Genomic DNA, 10,578 nt, shown 5'->3' with positions numbered 1-10,578 from the left:
AGGTTTGTAACACTTTTTGGTGTACAGTGCAAGCTGGATGTTTATATAGGGTTGTAACACTTTTTGGTGTACAGTACAAGCTGGATGTTTATATAGGTTTGTAACACTTTTTGGTGTACAGTGCAAGTTTACCAATGTGTACAGCACAAGCTGAATGTTTATATAGGGTTGTAACACTTTTTGGTGTACAGTACAAGCTGGATGTTTATATAGGTTTGTAACACTTTTTGGTGTACAGTGCAAGTTTACCAATGTGTACAGCACAAGCTGAATGTTTATATAGGGTTGTAACACTTTTTGGTGTACAGTACAAGCTGGATGTTTATATAGGTTTGTAACACTTTTTGGTGTACAGTACAAGCTGGATGTTTATATAGGTTTGCAACACTTTTTGGTGTACAGTACAAGCTGGATGTTTATATAGGTTTGCAACACTTTTTGGTGTACAGTACAAGCTGGATGTTTTTCAAGGTTTGTAACACTTTTTGGTGTGCAGTGCAAGTTTACCAATGTGTACAGCACAAGCTGGATGTTTATATAGGGTTGTAACACTTTTTGGTGTGCAGTACAAGCTGGATGTTTTATAGGTTTGTAACACTTTTTGGTGTACAGTACAAGCTGGATGTTTATATATGGTTGTAACACATTTTGGTGTACAGTACAAGCTGGATGTTTTATAGGTTTGTAACACTTTTTGGTGTACAGTGCAAGTTTACCAATGTGTACAGCACAAGCTGGATGTTTATATATGGTTGTAACACATTTTGGTGTACAGTACAAGCTGGATGTTTTATAGGTTTGTAACACTTTTTGGTGTACAGTACAAGCTGGATGTTTATATATGGTTGTAACACATTTTGGTATACAATACAAGCTGGATGTTTATATATGGTTGTAACACATTTTGGTGTACAGTACAAGCTGGATGTTTATATAGGTTTGCAACACTTTTTGGTGTACAGTACAAGCTGGATGTTTAGATATGGTTGTAACACATTTTGGTGTACAGTACAAGCTGGATGTTTATATAGGTTTGCAACACTTTTTGGTGTACAGTACAAGCTGGATGTTTATATATGGTTGTAACACATTTAGGTGTACAGTACAAGCTGGATGTTTATATATGGTTGTAACACATTTTGGTGTACAGTACAAGCTGGATGTTTATATATGGTTGTAACACATTTTGGTGTACAGTACAAGCTGGATGTTTCATCGGTTTGTAACACTTGTTGGTGTACAATACAAGCTGGATGTTTATATATGGTTGTAACACATTTTGGTGTACAGTACAAGCTGGATGTTTTATAGGTTTGTAACACTTTTTGGTGCACAGTGCTAGTTTACCAATGTGTACAGTACAAGCTGGATGTTTATATAGGTTTGCAACACTTTTGGTGCACAGTGCTAGTTTACCAATGTGTACAGCACAAGCTGAATGTTTATATAGGGTTGTAACACTTTTTGGTGTACAGTACAAGCTGGATGTTTATATAGGTTTGTAACACTTTTTGGTGTACAGTGCAAGTTTACCAATGTGTACAGCACAAGCTGAATGTTTATATAGGGTTGTAACACTTTTTGGTGTACAGTACAAGCTGGATGTTTATATAGGTTTGTAACACTTTTTGGTGTACAGTACAAGCTGGATGTTTTATAGGTTTGTAACACTTTTTGGTGCACAGTGCTAGTTTACCAATGTGTACAGCACAAGCTGGATGTTTATATGGGGTTGTAACACTTTTTGGTGTACAGTACAAGCTGGATGTTTATATAGGTTTGTAACACTTTTTTGTGTACAGTGCAAGTTTACCAATGTGTACAGTACAAGTTGGATGTTTATATAGGGTTGTAACACTTTTTGGTGTACAGTACAAGCTGGATGTTTATATAGGTTTGTAACACTTTTTGGTGTACAGTACAAGCTGGATGTTTATATAGGTTTGTAACACTTTTTGGTGTACAGTGCAAGTTTACCAATGTGTACAGCACAAGCTGAATGTTTATATAGGGTTGTAACACTTTTTGGTGTACAGTACAAGCTGGATGTTTATATAGGTTTGTAACACTTTTTGGTGTACAGTACAAGCTGGATGTTTTATAGGTTTGTAACACTTTTTGGTGCACAGTGCTAGTTTACCAATGTGTACAGCACAAGCTGGATGTTTATATGGGGTTGTAACACTTTTTGGTGTACAGTACAAGCTGGATGTTTTATAGGTTTGTAACACTTTTTTGTGTACAGTGCAAGTTTACCAATGTGTACAGTACAAGTTGGATGTTTATATAGGGTTGTAACACTTTTTGGTGTACAGTACAAGCTGGATGTTTATATAGGTTTGTAACACTTTTTGGTGTACAGTACAAGCTGGATGTTTATATAGGGTTGTAACACTTTTTGGTGTACAGTACAAGCTGGATGTGTATATAGGGTTGTAACACTTTTTGGTGTACAGTACAAGCTGGATGTTTATATAGGGTTGTAACACTTTTTCGTGTACAGCACAAGCTGGATGTTTATATAGGGTTGTAACACTTTTTCGTGTACAGTACAAGGTGGATGTTTTATAGGTTTGTAACACTTTTTGGTGCACAGTGCTAGTTTACCAATGTGTACAGTACAAGCTGGATGTTTATCGGGTTGTAACACTTTTGGTGTACAGTGCAAGTTTACCAATGTGTACAGCACAAGCTGGATGTTTATATGGGGTTGTAACACTTTTTGGTGTACAGTGCAAGTTTACCAATGTGTACAGTACAAGTTGGATGTATATTTGTTTGTATAACCATGAGTGTTTTTGTTTTTTTTCTTCCGTTAAACTTGTAAAAACCAGCACAACCGTTGCGCACTGTCCTTTTTGGGTCGAGTGCTCGCTCCATGGTCTTGCCCTGCATGAGATCTCTCCCTGCCCTGGAAGCTGAATTTTTATTCTGTTACGGAAGAAAACAGTCCCCAGCGTACATTTTCATGGCAATAACTTTGGGAAAAGGCTTTAAATTTTTATTATTACTATTTTTTTTTACTACATATACTGCTTTGCACTGCAGAAATGTCAGAACGACTGCAGAATGTTCTGAATAACAGGAAATATTCACTAAATATAACGATGTGAGTCCACAGCGTGCAACACCGACCTCATTATACTCGTCTTCCTTCCTAAACCGTTGTACAATACAATGGCAGCCTTGTATTTCCGCGAAGCCCAGATATGATCTTCTTCTTCCTGAAGGCAGAGACCCGCGGTGCTGCCGAAATGGCCTGACGGGGATGATTGCACTAGGTGGTTTGCCGTTGCCATCCCAGGGGTAGTTGGGGGGACAGGAATTTTTTAATTTGTTCAGGGTGCCGGCGATAACTCGCCCACTCGTGGTGAAGAACACCGTGGGGGTGTTTTACGTCCGCTAAATTAATTATGTGAGTGTTACCGGCGATGACGACACCGCCATGGATGCTGCTGAAGACGGGGTGATCAAGGCCATGAGATTTGGGTAACATTCCTCGATGATGCACACGTGACCGAGTCACGTGGGTGTGTTTACGTCGAGCGTGTGGTGGACACAGCACTGCGCGGGTTTGAATCGAATGTGACGACCAACGATGGTCTTTGGGTGCTGGTGGTGGCGACTTGTACACGCATTGAGACGACAACCTCGCTTCCACGTACATGTTATTCAGGTGAAGATCACGTATGAACCCGCGGGAAGTTTGACAATTAGTCGGGGGAATGGGGAGTGCGGGAGCGGGTTTGGGGGTATATAATTACATTCCTTCACATCGATGTATAAAGGTATAAAGTGCAAACCCGCAAGCCTTCATTCACCGTGGCGACGGCACGAAAACAACAACGTGTATAAGGTGTACGGGGGGGGAGAGGCCTATTCATGTTTACCGCTTCCCTCAGACGAATGAAACGGACCCCGGGACGCCATAGTAACCTCGAAGGTCACCACCACCGAAATGAGAGAACCGATTCCGATTAGAGATATGGACCCGAGTTTGTATTGATCCTCCCCACCTGCTGCACTCTGGAGTTTTCCATGAACTCCCTCAATCCGTTCCGCACGTGTGTGTGTTTGTCTCTGTGTATGTGTGTCTGTGTGTGTGTTTTGTGTGTGTGTTTGTCTGTGTGTGTGTGTGTGTGTGTGTGTGTGTGTGTGTGTGTGTGTGTGTGTGTGTGTGTGTGTGTGTGTGTGTGTGTGTGTGTGTGTGTTGTCTCTGTGTGTGTGTGTGTTTGTCTGTGTGTATATGTGTCCGGGTTGAAATTGGAATCCGCCTCCAGTGGACAGTATAGAATGTTCCCGCGTTACCTGATAATGGAATGTGTGGGAAAGGATAACGCGGGGACGCTTGAGCAGGCTATCCCGCCTTCCAGGACAAGCTACCGTAACACGAACCTCCGGTGTAACCCTAACCCATCACGTGACATGCCGACGTTGCAACACAAAGCAAACGAATGAGTTAACGGTTAACACGGATTTTTAAGCAATAACGAACAAAATGGACGTTCAAGGGACACGCACAGTACAAATGGAGCCGGTCCGTGTGCGGAAGATGATCCCGACAGTCGATCTGGCCCTGTAGCTTGTAACATAAGGTTGTATATATATGTATTTTTATATGGCCATGACATGAGCATTGGCCTTGGCCCTCGGGTCGTGGCGAGGCGCATGTAGTAATAGTTTGACCGTGCACTTTGGTCTTGGAGCCGAATCCACGCCCTGAGCTTTGTTTTCACCTTTGATTCTTTTTAAACCTGTTCTTTCGTGACAAAGGCGACTCCGCGTTGTGTCACGTGTCACGTGCTCAAGTGGAAAAAATGATTCTCTTCGTATTACAGATGCAGCACCTTTGGGAGAACAGTCTGCCCAGGTCAGAGAGAGACGTTACCATCGTAACGGTCGTCTCCTCCCCCGCGCTCTCCTCATCATCGTTTTCTTCCTCATTATCCTCATCATCCTCTTCCTCACCATCATCCTCTCTTCCTCATCATTCTCTTCTTCATCATCCTCTTCCTCATCAGCACGTCATCCTCATCATTCTCTTCATCATCATCATCCTCTTCCTCATCAGCACGTCATCCTCATCATTCTCTTCATCATCATCATCCTCTCTTCCTCATCAGCATGTCCTCCTCATCATCTTCTCCCTCATCATCCACTTCCTCATCAGCACGTCATCCTCATCATTCTCTTCATCATCATCCTCCTCTCTTCCTCATCAGCATGTCCTCCTCATCATCTTCTCCCTCATCATCCACTTCCTCATCGTCATTCTCTCTTCCTAATCAGCCCATCCTCCTCATAATCCTCTTCCTCATCATCATTCTCACTACCTCATCAGCACGTCGTCCTCGTCATTCTCTCCCTCATCATTTTTACGGCGTAGCCCATAGGGCAAAGCAGTCTAGAACAGTGTTTGTCCATCGGTATGTATGTATGTCCCATCAAACTTGTACCAATCAGAGCTGAGAATCTGGTCACATGACAGGGTGATGTGATTACGTCTGATGTCATTACGGTGATACGGCGGCTGACTCTCCACGCACCATCATTTTAATTTATATGCCGTTCATGCCGAACAGATCGTCGAACCTCTCAAAGATCACAATCGCCATGCTCTACCTTTACGTTTTTCATTCAGTCTGAAACACAAACAAACCGATTGTGAAAATGACCATCAAATATCGAAAGCATAGTCATCTTCAATATATGAAAGTAGCAGCAGTTTTGTGTCCGTCCGTCATGCTACGTCATTACGTCTATGATGTCATTACGACGGCTGACTCCACCGACCGCCATTTCAATTTACAAGTACACCTGCTCACAACGGGAGTGGCAGGAAGGGTAATTCCTCTTTGGGGTATATAGATTACAGATGATCTATGGTCGTCTCAATAACTTTTTTTTTTTTTTTTGTATACTGAATCGAGGCTCGTGTAAGAGCTAACATTTATTTCACAAACAAATCAACCAGACAAACAAAATATATAAAAAGAGGGAGCGGAAGACAAGATGGGGAGAGAGGGGGAAGCACACAAACACAACATTTGAGAGCAGGGACATCGGGAGATGTATGGGAGGGAGAGGGCTTGGGGGGAGGAGGCGTGGGAAGGGGGGGGGGGGGGTGGGAAGGGAGAAGTATAAAACACAAGGACACCAAGGACTTCCAGGACAGAAGTTGGTATTTCAAAAAAGTGGAATTGGGGTGAAATTAGCGGGGGTAGAAAAGATCGTTTTGGATGGGGGAAGATAAGAGATGGTGGTGAACAGCTGTTTTAAAGACCTGGAGGGTGGAGTGGGATTGAAGAGAGTGAGGGAGTTTGTTCCAGAGGCGGGAGAAAAGAGGAAGGAAGGAGTGAAGGTGAGCATGGAGTCTTGATTTTGGCAGTTTAACCATAAGAGGGTTGCAGGCAAATCTTGTGTGACCTGTAGGAATATTTTGGGGACAGAGCCCAGAGAGAGCTGGGGGGTGGGGGGGGCAAGGCCGGAGAGGAGTCCGTAGAAGATGGAAAGACCACCAACCTGCCTGCGGTGAGTGAGTGAAAGGCCCTTGGAGTTAGCTTCATCGCAGGAGATTCCAATGATTCTGAATGCTTTGGTTTCAACAGCGTGAAGACGAGCTAGGTGTGAGGCAGGAGCACCAGCCCAGAGGGGAGAGCAGTATTCCATTGAGCTGCGGATGAAAGCCTTGTATGTGGTGAGGAGCTCAGGTGTGCCAAGGAAGGACTTCGCACGACGGAGGATGCCCAGTCGGCGACTGGCTTTGGAGGCCAGCTTGGAAATTGTTAGATCATGGCAGATCTTGGAAAAAGATCATGGCAGATAGTGAGACCCAAAAGCTTGAGTGACAGAACTTCTTGGAGAGGATTATTCAGAAAGTGGATGGGAGGGTTGTCCAGTCGGTCTTTTCGGAGAGACATCGTAAGAGTGTGAGATTTGTCAGGATTGAAAGACATGTTCCACTTGTTTGCCCAGTCTGTGATTTTGTCCAGGTCTGCAGAGAGTGAGGAGGCTGCAGATTGCTGATCTGAGGGATGAGGAATTGAACCGCAGAGAGTGGAGTCATCAGCAAAGAGATAGAGAGGATTTCCAAGTGAGTCAGAGAGATCATTGATGAAGACCAGAAAAAGCACAGGGCCCAGAACACTGCCTTGGACATTGGGTGTGTGTTCATTTACAAAGTTTCTTGTGAAGAGATCGTCAAGTGGTTTAAGAATCCGAGCAAGCACTCCATTCAAAACCCTTAAGGAACAGCTGGCTTGGCAAGCGCTAGCTATCTGCTTGGTAAATGAGCACAACCTGGGCTTCCTCCCTTTCAGTTTTGTGTTAAACAGCAGGAAAAGTGGGTTTCATTGGTAGTTTTCAAAACAAAACATTCATTGGTGGGTTTCAAAACAAAACATTAATTGGTGGGTTTCAAAAGGCCGCTACGAAAAACGCCACTTCAGCGGCAGGAAGGGTCATGTTAAATTATCCAACACTTGTGGGGTATATAGATTACAGTAGATCTTCCCTCAGTTCTGTAAGTAAAACTTACCTCAGGGATGTCTGGATGCCTCCAAATTTATTTATTTAATGTTATAAGCAGCATTAGCAACTGTTAAAAAAGCTAATCATGTGTGTTTGTGGTTTATAATATTTTACATATTATTTACATAAACTCGGTTTCGCCGCTGTTAGACTTCCGGTATTGTTTTTATTTCTCCTGTACTGAGCTGTAATTTGAGCTTTACTCATTTGCATAAACAGTGCGCACTGTGTGAACTGCGAACTCGTGCAGGTCAAAGCCCGAGAAAGTTAATGCTGTCTCCGCCCACCAATCCTCGCCCCGCCCTCCTCGCCTCGCCTCGCCTAGCCCCGCCCCGCGCCCCGCCAGCGCCACGTGATCATTGCGAAGCGCCGATTTGGCGATGATGCTTTTGTTTCAACGTCTTTTGTCACGTACCGCGGCTGCACCTCATGGAAATGGCTGCAACAATACACGCGTTCGGCTGTTTGTGCATAAGCGGCTGCACCATCTCGGGTTGCCGCCCTTTGTTTCGTAGCGATGCTTCGTCTTACACAATCGACGTTCAATTTGTCCGCACATGGCGACAGAGCAGGGCGCAGGAATGCGGGCGTGAGGTCGGTGTGGCATTAAATCACGGACAACGCTCTGGCGGGAACGCGTGACGTGTGCGATCACGTGTCAGAATTAACCCAATCATGTTGACGCAATAAGGGGGCCTCGTGGTCCACGTGCCTTACTTGCGCAGGTAAGACGGTAAGACGTGTCGGGGGTTTGCATTGTAAATCCGTCTTGCACGAAGACCCCTCCGGGTCTCATCACGTGTGTGCACAACACAGAGCGGCACTTCCTTATTTTAGTCCCTTTTAGGCTCCTATTTAAACTCCCACTTAACTTCCACTTTTCCTTTGGCTCATCTTGTTCCGTACTGTCGAGGTCACGTGACCTTACCGCCTAAGGCGATCCACCAACTCGACCTCGATCGTGTTTGCTTCGGTTTGGGAAGGTTGGTGGTTCGGATCCTACACCCTGGCCGAGTCATGCCAAAGGCTTTTACAAATGGTTTGTTGCTTGAGGCTCAGCATTTAAAAAGGATCAAGCACGGATAAACAGCCATAGGTTGGTAACCGTAGCAAACCTCGTGCAAATTGATGGTCCTATAACAATGGCCTATGTTTTACTCTGGCCAACTGGTTTGTGGAACATTTGGGGGCCAAAAACCACAAGGAAGTGGGAATAATTGGGTCACTTAAAGTAGTTACTACTACTAGTATAACTAATGATAGGTCACTGTGGTATTATGTATGTACTTCTTTGTTGTGCTGGCTGCCTCGTTGTTGACCACGTGGCGCTCGCTTCCTTGTTTCCCGCCCTCTTCCCCTACCCACTCCCGCACGCCCCGCAACGCGATACAGATCAGTCGGCATGCAGCACATTAAAACCAGAGACCTACGTGAGGCCTTATCGACGCGGGAAAACGCCCCGCATCGCCACCCTCCTCGAAAGGGGGTAAAAACTAGGAATAACCACAACATCGAGCTATGGGCGCCCATTCCAAAGGAGTTCTGGAGCAGGGCTTGCCCGGACCGACCGATTGTGGACAAAGGAGGAGTCGTCCTCGAACCCGGCCTGGGATGACAAAGGCCGGGCCTGACGGGCTCGTTGGGCGCCGAGCAATTAGGCTAATTCGCGACAGGAAAGATGCTGTAGGCATTGTGTTGCCATCACGCTCGGTTCGCGCACCCTTTGATGGCCTTTGTGCCGTGCTCGGTTCCCAGAGAACGCGGTGGGAGCTTGAGGGGCTTGGTAGTTGGATGGGAGGATGCGTGGTTGGAGGATCTGTGGGGAGAAAAAGGGTCTTTGGAAAAGAGAGGAGGGCGGTGGGGGAATTAGAGAGCCGGAAGGAAGGGGTTGACGGAGGGGAGGTGAAGACCTTGAGAGCCCAGGCGAGAGGTTAGTGCGGCGGGCGAGGAGTATGGATTATATTGGGGGAACACAGAGGGAGGTTTAAAAAATCGGGGGTAAGAATAGGGCAAAGTGAGTGGTGGGTCGTTGGAAGCAAAATGGACGTACACGTGATACACCTCCTCAGTGATTGATCTCCTGATGGAAAGTCCACTTGGCATCCCCTTTTAATATATGGCCCTTCTAATTGTGATTATAGGGCAGAACAAGGTAATACGGGCCTTTCTTTTTTAGGGCTTTCCTCACTCCGACCTGCCATAAAATAGATGTGGGTTATCTTCACATAAAAACACGTCCCATTAACTTGGTCTTATCAATTCGCTTATAAATCCTCTATAATAAACCCAACGGAACGTCCACGTCCCATGGCAATCAACCGACATGTCTTATTCGGTCTCCAGGCAATGGGGTTAACCACGGTCTCAGGATCTACAATATTACTTAACCGGCGTCGATTATTCCGACCTTGTGGGGTCAGCTGTTGAAACTTTATTACTATTGTTTGGGGTCCAGGTCTTTCATGAACCTCCTTGCCAGGCCTGGCGTTCGACTGGAGGTGATTTGAAAAGGGATTTGTAATTTGAATGCTTGGGATAACTCTCCGACTCTTTGTTTAAAGCATGGCAAACCCTCCTATCTACTTTCTTAACAATCCTATTGAGGCAGTTCAGTCATTCAAAGGCCTGGGACTCACAGTCAGCCATGATCTTTATTGGGCAAACCACACCTCCAAGTTGGCCTTCAAAGCCAGCCGTGGACTGGGAATCCTCTGTCCTTCCTTGGCATACCTGAACTCCTATCCACCTGCAAGGCCTCATTCACAGTTGATGGAGTACCGCTTTCCCCTCTGGGCTGGCTCCCCTGCCTCACATTTTGCTCATTTTGACACGGTGGAAAACCAAGGCCTTTAAGGTCATTGGAATCTCCCGTGATGAAGCTGAGTCTATAGATCTATCACTTTCCCATCACAGACAGCTCGCTGGTCTCTCTGTCTTCTACCGCCTCCTTTCTGGTCTGGTACCCTCTGTTCTTTCCGTGATTTGTCCCTGGTATATGATTTGGAGGTATGGGATTTGCATACCTCCACCCCCGTTTCTGCATGGTGC

The 10,578-nt window shown here is 45.3% G+C and overlaps 1 protein-coding gene across 2 annotated transcripts in view; it reads left to right on the top strand.

Annotated features, from left to right (window-relative positions):
- Positions 1-3,554: 3,554 nt before the first annotated feature.
- LOC137426500 (uncharacterized) overlaps positions 3,555-10,578 on the top strand; it is a 115,485-nt gene continuing 108,461 nt past the window's right edge. For both annotated transcript variants that reach the window (XR_010984325.2, XM_078779370.1), the window contains exon 1: positions 3,555-3,676. The gene's annotated coding sequence lies outside the window, so the exon portion shown is untranslated. The remainder of the gene's footprint in view (positions 3,677-10,578) is intronic.

The sequence above is a fragment of the Myxine glutinosa genome, chromosome 5 (assembly GCF_964187855.1).
Source record: "Myxine glutinosa chromosome 5, kmMyxGlut1.1, whole genome shotgun sequence".
NCBI lineage: Eukaryota > Metazoa > Chordata > Myxini > Myxiniformes > Myxinidae > Myxine > Myxine glutinosa.
This window is presented reverse-complemented; position numbering and strand designations above follow the sequence as displayed.